The sequence below is a fragment of the Podarcis tiliguerta genome, assembly GCF_965153285.1.
Source record: "Podarcis tiliguerta genome assembly, chromosome: 5".
NCBI classification, from domain to species: domain Eukaryota; kingdom Metazoa; phylum Chordata; class Lepidosauria; order Squamata; family Lacertidae; genus Podarcis; species Podarcis tiliguerta.
Window position 1 is genome coordinate 64146050 of NC_139538.1, and position 14499 is coordinate 64160548.

Here is a 14499-nt window from a genome sequence, read left to right on the forward strand (position 1 = left end):
GTAAATAAAATGTAACTATCACAGCAAGTTGAACTTAAAAGTTAATTAACAGTGCCTTTGCATGACTGTTCCAGTCACACACAATTAATATGCACTTCTTAGGTTTTTTTTCCAACGGAAAGTAATTTACAGGTTCTGGAAATCTGATAATTAGCTCATTAATGGCCATCACACCCCTGTTTTTGCACTGTTTTTCTTTTATGTTTCATATTTGCAGCAGAATAACTAGCTTTAGTGTATTATGCACAACTTTAATACTTAGAACATCAGAAATAAGGTAGTCCATTGATGGGATTCTTATCATTTGGAAGTGAAACTGAAGACTAAAATGTGATGTGAAAACTTATTTTGAAGATATAAGGGTTATACCTTGAGGTGTTTTGGACTAAAATTCCTGTCTTCCCTGACCATTGGCAGGCTGGCCAAGACTGGGAGTTTGAGGCCAACAATATCTGAAGGACACCAGTGAGAGAAGGCTGGTTTAAACTGCGATCTCCTCTAAACTATGGGGTGAGAGCATTCGCAGAGCCTAACCCCTGAAAGCAGTGTTCGAAATTCATCAGGCACCAGGCGCATTGTATGTAGCTTGTCACTAAGTGAAGATGACTGGGTGCCAGGATGGCACCTGATGTCTCCACCATCTGGAGGTGCATGCCTAGGAATCCTTGGATCTTGCCTGTTTTCCCAAACAAGCAACAATAATAATTCTATCTGTAATATTTTATCTGCACAATCAGAACAAATTTCAGGAACCAAAAATGCATATTGAAAAATATGACTTTCGAGCCATCTGGCCCCCAATGGCATCTAGGCATTCAATTTTGGTGGCCATAACCCTGTTTTAAGGAGCCATTAGGTGCCTAGCTTACATATCTGAGTTTCTAACACTGCCTGCAAATGTCCAGTTTATTATTCTCAGGCCTCAGGAATTGAAACTGATCCCACAGATCTGCAGGACCTGCCTCAACTGTGGTGTCCAGTTTGATACAGATGTCTGCAGCTTTGTTCTCGGTGCTTTTGTAAACGCATCCCAGTGCACTTCTGAGTGATTAGCTGTTTCTCCCCCCTCAGATTGGGTTTAACCAGCCTGTTCAGCCAGAGCTGTTCTGAGGATGCAATAGAGGCAGATAGACTTTCCACTCTGCCAACAGCGCCACATGGTAGCCATGGTTATATGCTTTCACATATTCTCTGCTGTATTCACCCAAGACTCGTGCCACCTGTGCTTTAACCATCCAGCCCATTTCATCGCCTGGAATTCCTCAGAAGATCAATAAGGTTTTTGGGTTTCTTGCAGCCAGAGAGGGTACTGGGGAGTGATCATGTCACTCACAAATGCATCCAGTGTTGTTGTGTCTGCATTTCTCCATCTCCGCCCACAGTCTTGTTGATCAGTTGTCTTGTTATGGTCCCTGGGGCTTTGCTATAAAACCATATTGAGTTGCTGCTTCCTCATGCTCGTGAGAAAGCAGATAATTGCTAGTTCTAGTTTTGAAACTTAAACCAGCACGTAACAAGACAGGGTAAAGGTAAAGTGACCCCTGACCGTTAAGTCGCGGACGACTCTGGGGTTGCGGCACTCATCTCGCTCTATAGGTTGAAGGAGCCGGCATTTGTCCACAGACAGCTTCCAGGTTATGTGGCCAGCATGACTAAGCTGCTTTTGGCGAACCAGAGCTGCGCACAGAAACACCGTTTACTTTCCTGCAGGAGCAATACCTATTTATCTACTTGCACTTTGACTTGCTTTCGAACTGCTAGGTTGGCAGGAGCTGGGACCGAACAACAGGAGCTCACCTCGTTGCGGGGATTCGAACTGCCGACCTTCTGATCGGCAACCTCTAGGCTCTTGGTTTAGACCACAGCGCCACCCGTTTCCCCAACAAGACAGGGTACTTTTATTAAAAAGAAGAGTAGGATTGGCTCAAGGTCCAAGCCATGCACATGGCTAAACCTTCTCTTACGAACAAGATACTGAGTGCTCGTAGACAAGTCAGTAGGTTGACATATATAAAGTGGAGCTTTTCCCAACCAAAATAAAGGACAGAAGACCTAAATTAAATTATATAATCTTACTGTTACATATTTTACTAAAAATAACCAATAGGTTTGTGGTTGTTACCAGGATTTTTTCTGATTGAATGGAATTTTGTCTGCTTTATAAAACTTTATTTTCATGTTTCTGTGTGTATGCCAGGCTGGGCAGCCAGGAGTGTTATCCTGCTGAAAAGACAAACAAATTTGCTTTGCCGATATTCAAGCATTTAGAGTTTAAGAAAATTGCTGTTGAGAGCTGGAGTGACAATGATTGTGTAAATAATCTATCTTAGAATGTTACAAGTATAATATTCCCGATCTTGCCTTGTTGAGGAAGATAATGGTAACTCCATGTGTGATACATTAGGAGAGAATGTGTTGAACCAAACTACAGCAAAATAGAAGCAATATCTCTCTCAGGTTTTGTTATGACCTTGCAGGTGTGTGTTTCCAGAAAACAAGATAGTCACTGTTGTTGTTTGTACACAATACGGGGAATAGATCCATAATGTGGAGCTTTTTCAGTTAGCTGGGACTTTTGTTGTCCTGTGTGGCAAGTTATTCCCTCGGCTTCCCTCACCCTGTCCCATAGCAAGTACATTAGGTTCTGAAGGAAATGTCTATTGTTTGCTGAACACTTGATCTCTGCTAAGAATATTTTGGGCTGTTCTTGAACTTTTGTTTTGTTTTTCAGATAACAGAGCTATTTTTCTAGAACTGCTTCCTTTTCATGCTATAAATACAAACATGTTTTCACACAGATATCAAGCAAGGCACATCAAAGTTTAAAATTAGTTGGCAGTAATTTACATTTGATCAAGAAAGGGTGTCCATTGATGGAGCAAGCGAGCGTAAATGATTTTGTTGACCACTTCATTTATTAAGCAGGCAATATTTTTTTCACAGCACATTTTATAGATAAATGGAATACACACAAGACATATATGCACAACAATTTCTGCCCTCTTCTTTTGAAGGGAAAGGTTTGCATTCAGTGAAGCTTTTGTACACCTGGAGCTACAAATATGTATTGGGAGTTGCTGGAATCAAAGCATTTGAACTAAAACCCCCTTCTCCCTTTTGGTTTGTAATTCAGAATTCAGTAAATATACGAAGTTACAGAAGTTACAGCTTGCTTTTGTCTCGTGGAGAACAGTAGCTTGTTGATGCTGAGGAATTCTTTGTCTGCTACAAAATGTCCACTCAATCTTTGCCACAGCAGTCTTTTCTTTTGACACTTTCGTATACCTGACATGCAAGAAGCGTCAAAATTATGTTTCCTGCCCCATTCCTGCTTTAGACCCTGAGTAGAGATTAGCCTTACCCTATTAAAAGACGCCTGCTTCTTGGGAGAAAAGCAATGACAAACCTAGACAGCATCTTAAAAAGCAGAGACATCACCTTGCCAATAAAGGCCAGTATAGTTAAAGCTGTGGTTTTCCCAGTAGTGATGTATGGAATTGAGAACTGGACCATAAAGAAGGCTGATCGCTGAAGAATTGATGCTTTTGAATTATGGTGCTGGAGGAGACTCTTGACAGTCCCGTGGACTGCAAGAAGATCAAACAAATCCATTCTTAAGGAAATCAGCCCTGAGTGCTCACTGGAAGGACAGATCCTGAAGCTGAGGCTCCAATACTTTGGCCACCTCATGAGAAGAGAAGACTCCCTGTCCCTCAGACCTTGTGGGGGGCCGGACTATATTTTGAAAAATAAAATAAAATTGAACGAATTCCTATGCCCCACAAATAACCCAGAGATGCATTTTAAATAAAAGCACACATTCTACTCATGTAAAAACACCAGGCAGGCCCCACAAATAACCCAGAGATGCATTCTAAATAAAAGGACACATTCTACTCATGTAAAAACATGCTGATTCCCAGACCGTCCGCAGGCTGGATTTAGAAGGTGATTGGGTTGAATCTGGCCCCTGGGCCTTAGTTTGCCTGCCCATGGTCTATACAAAATAAAATATTGTTGTTTAGTCGTGTCCGACTCTTCGTGACCCCGTGGACCAGAGCATGCCAGGCACTCCTGTCTTCCATTGCCTCCCTCAGTTTGGTGAAACTCATGTTAGTAGCTTCAAGAACGCTGACCAGCCATCTTGTCCCTTGTCGTCCCCTTGTTTTTGTGCCCTCAATCTTTCTCAACACCAGGGTTTTTTCCAGGGAGTCTTCTCTTCTCATGAGGTGGCCAAATATAGTTATTATTAATTCTGGGTTTGTTAATGCTGACATTTTGGGGCACACGGGTCCAAACGCTGTTCAGTTGGAAAAGAGGCTTTCTGTGTCTCCAACATTTTTAGAATAATGTTAGCTTGACAGTTCTGCAGAAATCTTTGTGGAACCTGGGTCTCTTTTTCATGAGGGACTTTAAAATTCCTGCCAAGCTTTTCACTTATGTAAAGACTAACAATGGAACACATTCTCTTCTCCTAGAAAAAGCAGTGACTAGCAGCTCCCTATGAATTCAAACTTTGCTGCTCTTTTTCTCTCCCTTTTCTGTAGTAAAATGCTGTGAATAATTTAGGCAGATGTTAATGATTGTCTTTTCAGTGTGCTATAAATTAATACTGTAATTGACACTTTTCTGCCTTAGTAAATGGAAAGTGTTGGCAGATCTTCCTGCCTTTGATTGCACTCTATGTATTCTTGCAAATAAATTGTTTTGCTGAAATAGAGAAGAATTGGCTTAAAGCTTGTAGGCTGCATGGATTCTGCATTTTTCAAAAGCTGCAAGATAGACTACAAAAGTTCATTGTAACCTGTGGTGGTGCTACGATGGTCTCCTGCTGACACCATCAGTACCATTATACAATGCTGACCCACACAGAGACTTTTGAAGGCAGCACCATAATTGTAGAACAATTTGATGTTTTACAGCCTTCCCTATATGTTCATCAGTGCCCTTTATAAAAGTCTCCTGGAAGTGATATAAGAGTTGGAATTATGACCAAAAAATAGTATTCAAAGGGGTATTTTGAGGCAATCATTGTTTTTCAAAACGAACTTATGCATTAATGTTAATTGCATGAAATTTTCTTTCAGTTGTAAATCAGTACAGGAGCACCCTCTGGATTTACCACATGGACACCTCTGTTTATATGTATCAAAGGCATTTAATTACACTTACAGTGGTGCCCCGCAAGACGAAATTAATTCGTTCTGCGAGTTTTTTCGTTCTACGAGTTTTTTCGTCTTGCGAAGCACCAATGTGTATTGACAGTTTCCCATAGGAATGCATTGGCGGTTTTTTTAAAAAAGGCGCCTGCCTGGTGTTTTTACATGAGTAGAATGTGTGCTTTTATTTAAAATGCATATCTGGGTTATTTGTAGGGCATAGGAATTCATTCATTTATTTATTTTTCAAAATATAGTCCAGTCTGACACGCAGCATAAATTAATAATGCAGAGTTTTAAAGAATAAAACTTTATTGAATTAAAATAAACTTCTTCATAAACAACATGGTTCCAAACAGTTTGCCTGAGATTACATACTGACTCTGTTCACAACTGAAACAGACTGACTCTGACTGACATCTTACAGAGAGCACAAAAGAGAAACTGGCTGCTAAGTCACATGTCAGAGTGACTCAACAGTTAGCAGTTAGGCCTGAATAACCTTAGTAGGCCCAAATGATTGTGCAGTCCCAGCACTTCCCAGCCTGCTTTGCTGCTTCTGCTCTCATGTGTCTTTGTCACATGACACGGTCCCCCACAAGGTCTGAGGGACAGTAGCCCGGCCCCCTGTTGAAAAACTTTGCTGACCCCTGCCCTAGTGGGTTACCTTGGAAGGAAGAAATTGCTGTTGTCTGAGGTCTGAATTGCATGCTTGAATAGGGCTTTCCCCCTTTCTCTTCGCATTGCTCCATTCGTTTTAGTATTCACCCTCCATCTTTCCTTGCAGACTCCCCCACCTCCCTAAATTAAGCTGAGGGCCACAGGTTCCCCACCCTTCTTTATCTCAGTGAAACCTGATAATCAATGTATGTTGTTTGTATTAAATGGATGTAAATGTTGATAGCCATTCAGTCCCTTATGTACTTATTTACTTATGCCGGAGTCCAGAGGGAGATAGGTGGCCAAATGTCCTTACACCCAGTGGGCTATAGGAGCTTCTGGAGCAGCTTCCAATAAATATAAGAAGCTAGCTACAGCAGTTCATTTAATCAAGTAAAAACAAACCACCCAAGGCTGTAATCCTACTCTACCTGTGACTAAGCTCCATTTACCTCATTGGGATGTACAGTTATCTTGTCCATGTCTACTCAGAAGTATGCCTTTAGTATGTGTTGGTCAGGTCTAGCCAACATGGTGCTTTCCAGATGTTGTTGAACTTCAGCTCTCAGCAGCCCCAGGCATCATGACCAATAAGCAGAGATGATGACAGTTGTAGTCCCACATCATCTGGAGCACATCACATTGACTACCCCTAATGTTGGCCATTGATGCTCTTTTGAACTTATCTGTTGTTTACACATTCTTTTTGAAAGTGAGTTGTGTTGAAATCAGTGGGATCTTAAAGAATTTTATTGGTTTTGATTGATTTGCATCCAACCCTTTCCCCATGGGTTTTAGAGTAGCATCTTAGCATCACGGTGAGCTTGCAAAGTAGATGTAGACTGAGGAATGATGTTATCTCAAAGCCAGCTGTTAAGATTGTAAGTTAAATTGGCTATTTGAACATGGGATATTACACCCACTTCTAACATAGTGCGAAAGTGTATTTTGTAAGTAAAACTGTTTCCGTTTGGGGAATGTTTTGTAGTGGCGTTATTTCATTGCCTGGCTTTAAAAACAAACAAGAAACTGTTATTTTCTTCTAGATCATCTTGCACAGTAAATATGATACATGCTTCAAATAAATATTCTCCCAGCTTTAACAATCTATTGCCTAGGTAAAGGAAGTCTCATAGCACCTGCCAGGTTTTGCAAACCTTCAATAAGAATAAATATCCTGTGCCAGATAAGGTGCCATTAAGGATTTACAAGGGAAAATAATTGAACTTATTTATCAAATTCTGGTTTCAGACAGCAGGCAATTAGCAGTGTTCTTTCCATTTAGGAACATCATTATTTGCAATAGTATGAATAGTTTTAGTAGTGGATGCATATATTTTCATCTTTTTTTGTTGTTCTCCACTACAGAATTGATTATTGGAACTCATTTGCATTAGGATTTTTTTTAAAAAAACCCTTCATCTTTGACATTTCTGTGATTTTCAAGTACATAGCTGCTATTTTGTCTCATACAAATAAAGGAAGACTAAAAAAAGTAAAGCAAACACTTAAGACTTGCACATATGTAGAAATCTATATCCCTACTCTCCTCTTGTTGCTGATAAATGGATGGATTCGGATTAATTTATTCAAAGAGACTGCCGACCTAAAACTCAGGTAGGGGTAATACAACATTAATCTTCACAACAGCCCTATTGAGTATTATTCAGTGTGTCTGTCTGAGTGCAGGGTCCTCAATAAAAGTCCAACATCCCATATACTGGACCACCGTTCTGATTCATAGTTAAGAAGCATAGAAATATGTGTGTCTAAAATTTCACCATTTGACATGAAAGGTTTCTAGCATCCAATAGCCTAGATGCAATATGTTAGTAAAACAATTTATCTCTTTTTCTGGCTGACCAAGTAGCACTAATCTCCAGCCAAGCAGGTGTGCCTATACTGTTGCTGGGGTTAAGTTACAACCCTGTGTTTGCATAAGGCTGCAGTATGAGGATTGGTAGCTCAGTTGATAAGAGCATGGTGCTGATTAATGCCAAGGTTGCAAGTACAGGACAGCTGCATATTCCTGCATTCCAGGCATTGGACTACATGATTCTTAGGGTCCCTTCCAACTTTACAATTCTATGATTCTATGAAATCCAGCAGGTTCCCTTCTAGTTTAAAAACACACAGCTGAGCTGTGGGTACTCATCTCCATTTTAAGACTTGGCACTCTCTGGGTGGCTTTAGGCAAGACAGGGTTGTATTCAAGTATGTGGTCTTTCTCTGGGTGTGAGGCTGAGAAAGGGGGGAAGCCTCCCAAGTGAGAGCTAGGAGGGGGAAACTGTATGAAGATGGAAGATTAAGATTAAATGTTGATAGAGACCTATGTACATAAATATGTAACTTCGTGTTTTATTAGAATCAGTACTATTATGGCGGTTGCTACTATTTTGTTTCCCCCCTCTCTTCTGTTTTCTTTCCTTTTTTATATATTGTTCTCTACTATTTATTTCTAGATTAGTTAGTTTCTTATTGTATAGTGTGTTGGAAAACCTTAACTAAAATTGATCATAAAGGAACAAATAAATAAAAAGTGGCATATTCTGATCCTGTAGGTAGCAGATAGCCAATTCTCTGATCGACAATTCCTAGGCTCTGTGGTTTAACCCACAGCGCCACCCGCGTCCCGCACCCCTTTGTATTCACTTTTAAATAGGCAATTCACTTGCTAAATTGACAGTTGTTACTTCCCATAGTTTAGGCAACAATTCATTTAAAAAACAAACAAAAAACCCAAACATTTGAGCTAGAATCCTACTTCTGGAATATTTCATGGATAATTCTTTCAGGTACAATTATATTTCCATGTGAAGTACTTTGTTTTAAGCAAGGAAATGTTGACCCTGTTTGAACCAGATTAGTTTCCCTGTGTGGCAACACCACACCTATATTCCCAACTGTTGATATTGCAGGTGAGATACCTGTTGCAAGGACCCCGAGGCTGATAGATATGTGAGGTGAAGCTGTTCGCACAGACCAACGCTGTGACTCATAATGTTTATATTAATTTTTTGTCTGATGACTGCTTTGAATTTCGACATAATTGTATGCCAGAGAAATGTCAGGTTACTCCCCCCCCCCCAAATATGCTGGCTTTTATGGCTTGATATTTGGGTGAGGATTTATGATATTTAGTACAGTATAGCAATCAAATAATTATTCAGTTCATATACAGATACAAATACATTAAATTACTTGTGCTACATCCTGATGGTTGCAGGGAAGTGGCAGATATTTTTAAAGTAGGTTTTGATCACAGCAAAAGGAAACTTGCAGTCCTTGGGTAAGGAAAGGGAATTGCTTTCTATTTTGAATTATTTCTTTGCAGAGGATAGCAGGTTAATGTGAGCTTATCGGTCTTGTCTTAGAAAGTGAGATGATGCTTGATTAGACAGAAACAATGTACTAACTGTAACAGTGACGAAAAGTTCACCTTGTACTGTACTGACACTCAGAAGAGAGAGGAATGCTAAGAAAGGCAAAGCTAGAACAAAATACTTGCAGAAAACACAGGGAACACAATACAGGTGAGGGGGGGGGAGAAATAATAAAGAATTCACCTGAGAGAAAGTGCTCACTAACGGCTCCTCATCATCCTGGGGGGAAGGTGACAGGTGGGGTACTGCAGGATTCTACCCTGGGCTCACTGTTGTTCAACATATTTATAAACAACTTGGATGAACGTATTGAGGAAATGCTAATCAAACTTTAGATGACCAATGGATTCAAGTTACAAGAAAGGAGATTTTGACTAAACAGGAAGAACTTTGATAGTGGAACAGACGCCTATGAGAGGTGGTGGTCTCTTCTTCAGTGAAGGTTTTTAAGCAGAGGTTGGATGGCCACCTGTCAGATTCCTGCATTTCAGGGGGTTGGACTAGATGACCCTTGGGCTTCCTCCAACTCTACTATTCTATGATTATTTGACAGCTGCAAGAATGGAAGTGTAAACAGATGTATGCAGAGGTCCCTCCAACACTTGGGGGGGGGGAGCATTGCGTGTGGATGATGTCACGCGCCACCCCCCAACCTGGCCAGGCCGACTTGGCCCGCCACCCACTGCCAGCTGCCTTACCTTCATGAAACGGATGCACCCGGGTGAAGATGCTTTACCATGCTGCGTACAGTAGTACCTCGGGTTATATACGCTTCAGGTTACAGACTCCACTAACCCAGAAATAGTACCTCGGGTTAAGAACTTTGCTTCAGGATGAGAACACAAATCACACAGCAGTGCGGCAGCAGCAGGAGTAGTACCTCAGGTTAAGAACAGTTTCAGGTTAAGAACGGACCTCCAGAACGAATTAAGTTCTTAACCCGAGGTACCACTGTACATGATGGGAATGGCCAACACTCCTATTAGGACTGTAGAGATCAACATAAGGGAGGAGGACTGGCTTTCTTTGCATAGGGCCTTAAACTGGGAAGGAGCAGTAGGAAATGGTATTACCACTGATTTTGGAATAAGGATGGCGTTACTATCAGCTAATTGGAGATCTTCAGCCATCTCTAATTCACAACAAATAGGCAGAATGCTGTTGCATGGTCTATACAGATTTTTGTGTTTAAGTGCCTTAATTTATTAGCTGGAAAAGGGAACGGTATATAACACATGACCCAAGATACCCTGGAGAATGCGCCAAGCTAATATGGGTTAGTATGAAAGATTACTGAAATTGCATAATGGACTTGGCCTAGATAGAGAATCTTCACAATCAGTACCAAAGCTTGGGTCACAGATTTTAGGATTGGGTAGATTGAACATTGAAAGGGGTTAGATTTAACTCTTTAACATTTAACTTCAAAATTTCCTTGGGTTGGCTAGGTTTATGATACAAGAGCTCTCGGTCAAGAAGATAGATTAGGCTTCAAGTGCTAACCCCACTTCTCTGTTGAATTCAGTAGGATTTTCTTCTAAGTAGACATGATTAGAATTGCATTGTTAATGTAACTCAAGATGGAAAAGGCGAGTGCTACTCATAGGACATGTGGTATGAGATGCCCCTGCTCCAAAATATGGAAGCTAAGTAGTGTGTTCCCAGAGGAACACATGTGTAGTTGCAGTCTTTTATTTAAATCCATGAAATGTGGACTTTTCCCATTATATTTCCCAATAATTCATATTGTATCTTTCTGTGGAACATGGTGTGGATTTGTAATGGTGGCAAGGACAGCAGTTTCTCGATGTACCGCTGAATCAAATGACTATTGGGGGCCCCATGCTGTTGAGCATGATAATACCGTTGGCTTACTATTTGTTTCCTGTTAATTGGGCTTGTCACATTAGCATAAAGTACTGATTGCTTTGGATGCTAGGAGGATAGGTATGCACAGTAAAATGGTTCTCCTGTGACTCAGGCAGGGATATAACAATCCTTCATGCTGCACAGAAAGGTCAACATTTCCTTTCTTGCCTGAGTCAGCCACCAGATCGGAAAAATGTGGAAAATCCTTCCTGATCCCTAACATAGCAATCAATTATGCTCTGAGACCAAAAATAACATTACCCATAATATCAGTATCCGTTGCCGTTTCCTAGTGCACATACTGTGCAGCTTTTGATGGCGGAGGGAACTAGTTTGTTTTAGAAGTTATCAACATACTTTCCAAGTCATTATTCACAGTAAGAAATAACAGTAAAATTATGGCTATAAAACACATTGACGATACTTCATTTGAGGGCAAAATCCAAAGTTACACTGGATTTCATCTGTGTCGTAGGCATCATAAGCAAAATTTCTAAGTTATCCCTAGTTAAAGAGTAACTAAATCTGGTACTTAAGCGCATTGGCGTAGCCAGGATTTATTGGGGGGGGCAGGCTTTATGTTTTGGTGGGCAGAACTGAGTTGTCTGTGATGCAATTGGCCAGTTAGTTAAGCTTTTTATTTATTTACTTGAATGGGAGGGGGGGGCAGCTACCCCCTCTTCCCTACGCCCATGTTTTCAGTATCAGAAAAACCTGGCAAAGAAAACTGCTGGCCATAAAGAAAAATAATGCTTTAGCCTGTTAATGTATGTAATTAATATGCTTGGTTACAGTGCACAAGCCATGGGAGAAATAATAGTTTGAGAGCAATCTCATGCCTGAATCTAGGACCCCTTCAGGAGGTTTTTTTTTGTTTGTTTTTTTACACAAAGATAGGCTGCCCGCAGGGAAGAATGCACACACCTTTGAGTGTTGTTTCATGGGCATAGTTTGGGAAGCCAAGCTGCAGCAAAAGTATTGTGTGCATGGGATAGTTAATGATGCTAACCCCCTTTTGTGTATCCAATGTTCAAGAATGAGAAACTAAGCAATAGGGAATGCATTCACTCTGAAAGCTATAATTATCTGAAATATTAAAAAAGAACTATAGGCTTACTCATTCTCTCTCTCTCTCTTTCTAGAAAGAGACGTTTGAAGCTAAGAAGAAGATTAATCTCAGATGGAAAATTGCATTATGATGGTAAATTCCCACTATTCTGTTGAGTTTGTTCAATTTAGAAAATAGAATGCACTTATCTGAAACTATGTCAAAGGTTATTCTGGGGCAGTCTGTGTAATGAGTGGTTTGTTAAGGTGCTTTTCACCTATGTGGTTAATGTTTTTTTAAAAAATTTGCATAGCCTTTGGGAAAAAAGTGATTAAAAATTACAAATTTGTTTGCTGCATTTATACCTTCTTTGAAGACGCTCAAGGTAGCATCAGTAGTATTCTCTGGCTCCCCCCCCCCTATCTTGTTAGGCAGATTAGGCTGAAAAATAGTGACTGGCCCAAGACCCCCTAGTGAGTTGCCTGGCTGAAGGGGGATCTGTGGTTTTGTCAGCCCCTCTATTATACTTATTCACAACTTGTTTTTCTTTTTTGCTTGGTATTGTTAAATTGCTTATGTATTATTATTCAAGTGTACATTTTCTACCCCTGTAAAGCTTTTCACTGATCAGTCAGTTAATTAAATTAAATTAAAAATATTTTGATTACTAAAAAGCTGCCCTTGAATTAATTGGGCAACACATAAATATACAAATAGTTTTAAAAGACTAAAAAAAAAAAAAAAAAAAAAAAAAAAAAAAACCTGCAGAAAATCCCTTTGTGGTTATAGTTGGAGCACATAAAAGCGTAATTTCAGAAGACCAAAAAACTGACAACATGTATATCAGCTGAGCAAAACGTGGAAATTTTGGATCTTAATGAAAGCCCATTGCTGAAAGAGGCTTCATTAACCATGAGCACCCTGCTCTCTCCAGTGTTGTTGCCCACATGATGTAACAGATTATATAGCTGCTCTTTCATATACTAAGTCAAATTTAGATGTATTAACTTTAAAGGAGTCAAAGTGTGGATGTTTCAGTGTGACCCCCACCTCTTATTTTAATGTTCCTACCCTCTAGATCAGTGATGCCTTTCTGGCCTCGGTGGCCTACAATTCCCATCATCCCTATGCATTGTTGGGACCACTGGCAGAGGAATGGGGGGGGGGGCAGGGGGAGAGCATTGCCCCTGGCACCATGGGGAAGGGTGGTTCCATCATGGCTGCCCACTGAACGCACTGCATACCCCCCCTGCCGTGCCAGGTAGCGCGCCATGCCCTTGGGACGCACACCACGCCCCCGGGATGTGCGCCAGCCACGCCCCCGCCTGCTCTCCGCCCCCACTGCTGGAGCATGCAGCTTCGCCCCTGGCTGGGACTGATGGGTGTTGGTTTCCAACAGCACCAGGAGATTGCCATGGTTGTAACTTTGCTTATTAACGTTTTGAATCAATCACTTTACACAGATAAAATGTCATTTGTTCTGCTAGGAGGTTCGTGTGTTTTTCTATGTGCTCCCCACGCAGACTCGCACTGTACACAGATTGGATTTGGAAGGGCCAAGACTCCCATGTGTTCCCATCCCATGCTGTGAGGCAGAGTTATTCGTGCAGTCCCCCCACCTTTTACTTAAATGCTAATTTTCTTACAACACGTTTTAATTAAGGGTTTGAGAAATAAGTAATTTGCGTTTCGCTTGAAGGAATATTCCTGTTCTGAATATTTTAACACATCTAAGAAAAATACTTGAGGCAATATTGGGAGGGGGAAAACGTAGGGTTAGAGAAGAGGAATTAGTTTTAGAGCAGATGCAGCAGAAACCACCTTGCTTGGTTCCTCCCCCCCCCCCCCGGTTTGTAATGGTGCATTTGGGATTGTATTGCAGTTTGTCTGCCACAGGGTTTCTTCAGTAGTTCATTCTATGATGGCTGTGAGAGCACTGTAGGATGTTCATGCAAAACAAACAAAAAAACCCCACGCTTTCTTGCCTAGCCTTATGAGAATAAATATAAGGATTTTTTTAAAAAAATAATAATACTGTAATAAAACATCAAGTACAGATTCCAAGATCAGTTGTCAGATAATAGTACAAGTAGAAGAGAATTACAGTGGTGCCTCGCAAGACGAAAAGAATCCGTTCAGTGAGTCTCTTCGTCTAGCGGTTTTTTCGTCTTGCGAAGCAAGCCCATTAGCGGATTAGCGCTATTAGCGGTTTAGCGGCTATTAGCGGCTATTAAAGGCTTAAGGGATTAGCGGATTAGCTGCTAAAAGGCTATTAGCATCTTAGTGCCTTAGAAAAAGGGGGTGGGGAGCAAAAAAAACCCCCCAGGAATCACAAGACATTTTCGTCTTGCGAAGCAAGCCCATAGCAAATTCGTCCTGC

General features: G+C 40.8%; 1 protein-coding gene across 11 annotated transcripts in view; it reads left to right on the plus strand.

The window, feature by feature from the left end:
• SGMS1 (sphingomyelin synthase 1) overlaps positions 1-14499 on the plus strand; it is a 66461-nt gene that overhangs the window by 15748 nt on the left and 36214 nt on the right. For 9 of the 11 annotated variants that reach the window (XM_083443704.1, XM_083443713.1, XM_083443707.1 and 6 more), the window contains exon 2: positions 12214-12272. The exons of 1 other annotated variant lie outside the window; for it this stretch is intronic. The gene's annotated coding sequence lies outside the window, so the exon portion shown is untranslated. Of the gene's footprint in view, positions 1-5748; positions 5857-12213; positions 12273-14499 lie in introns of those variants that run through there. One more of the 11 variants, XM_083443711.1, reaches the window with a different exon arrangement.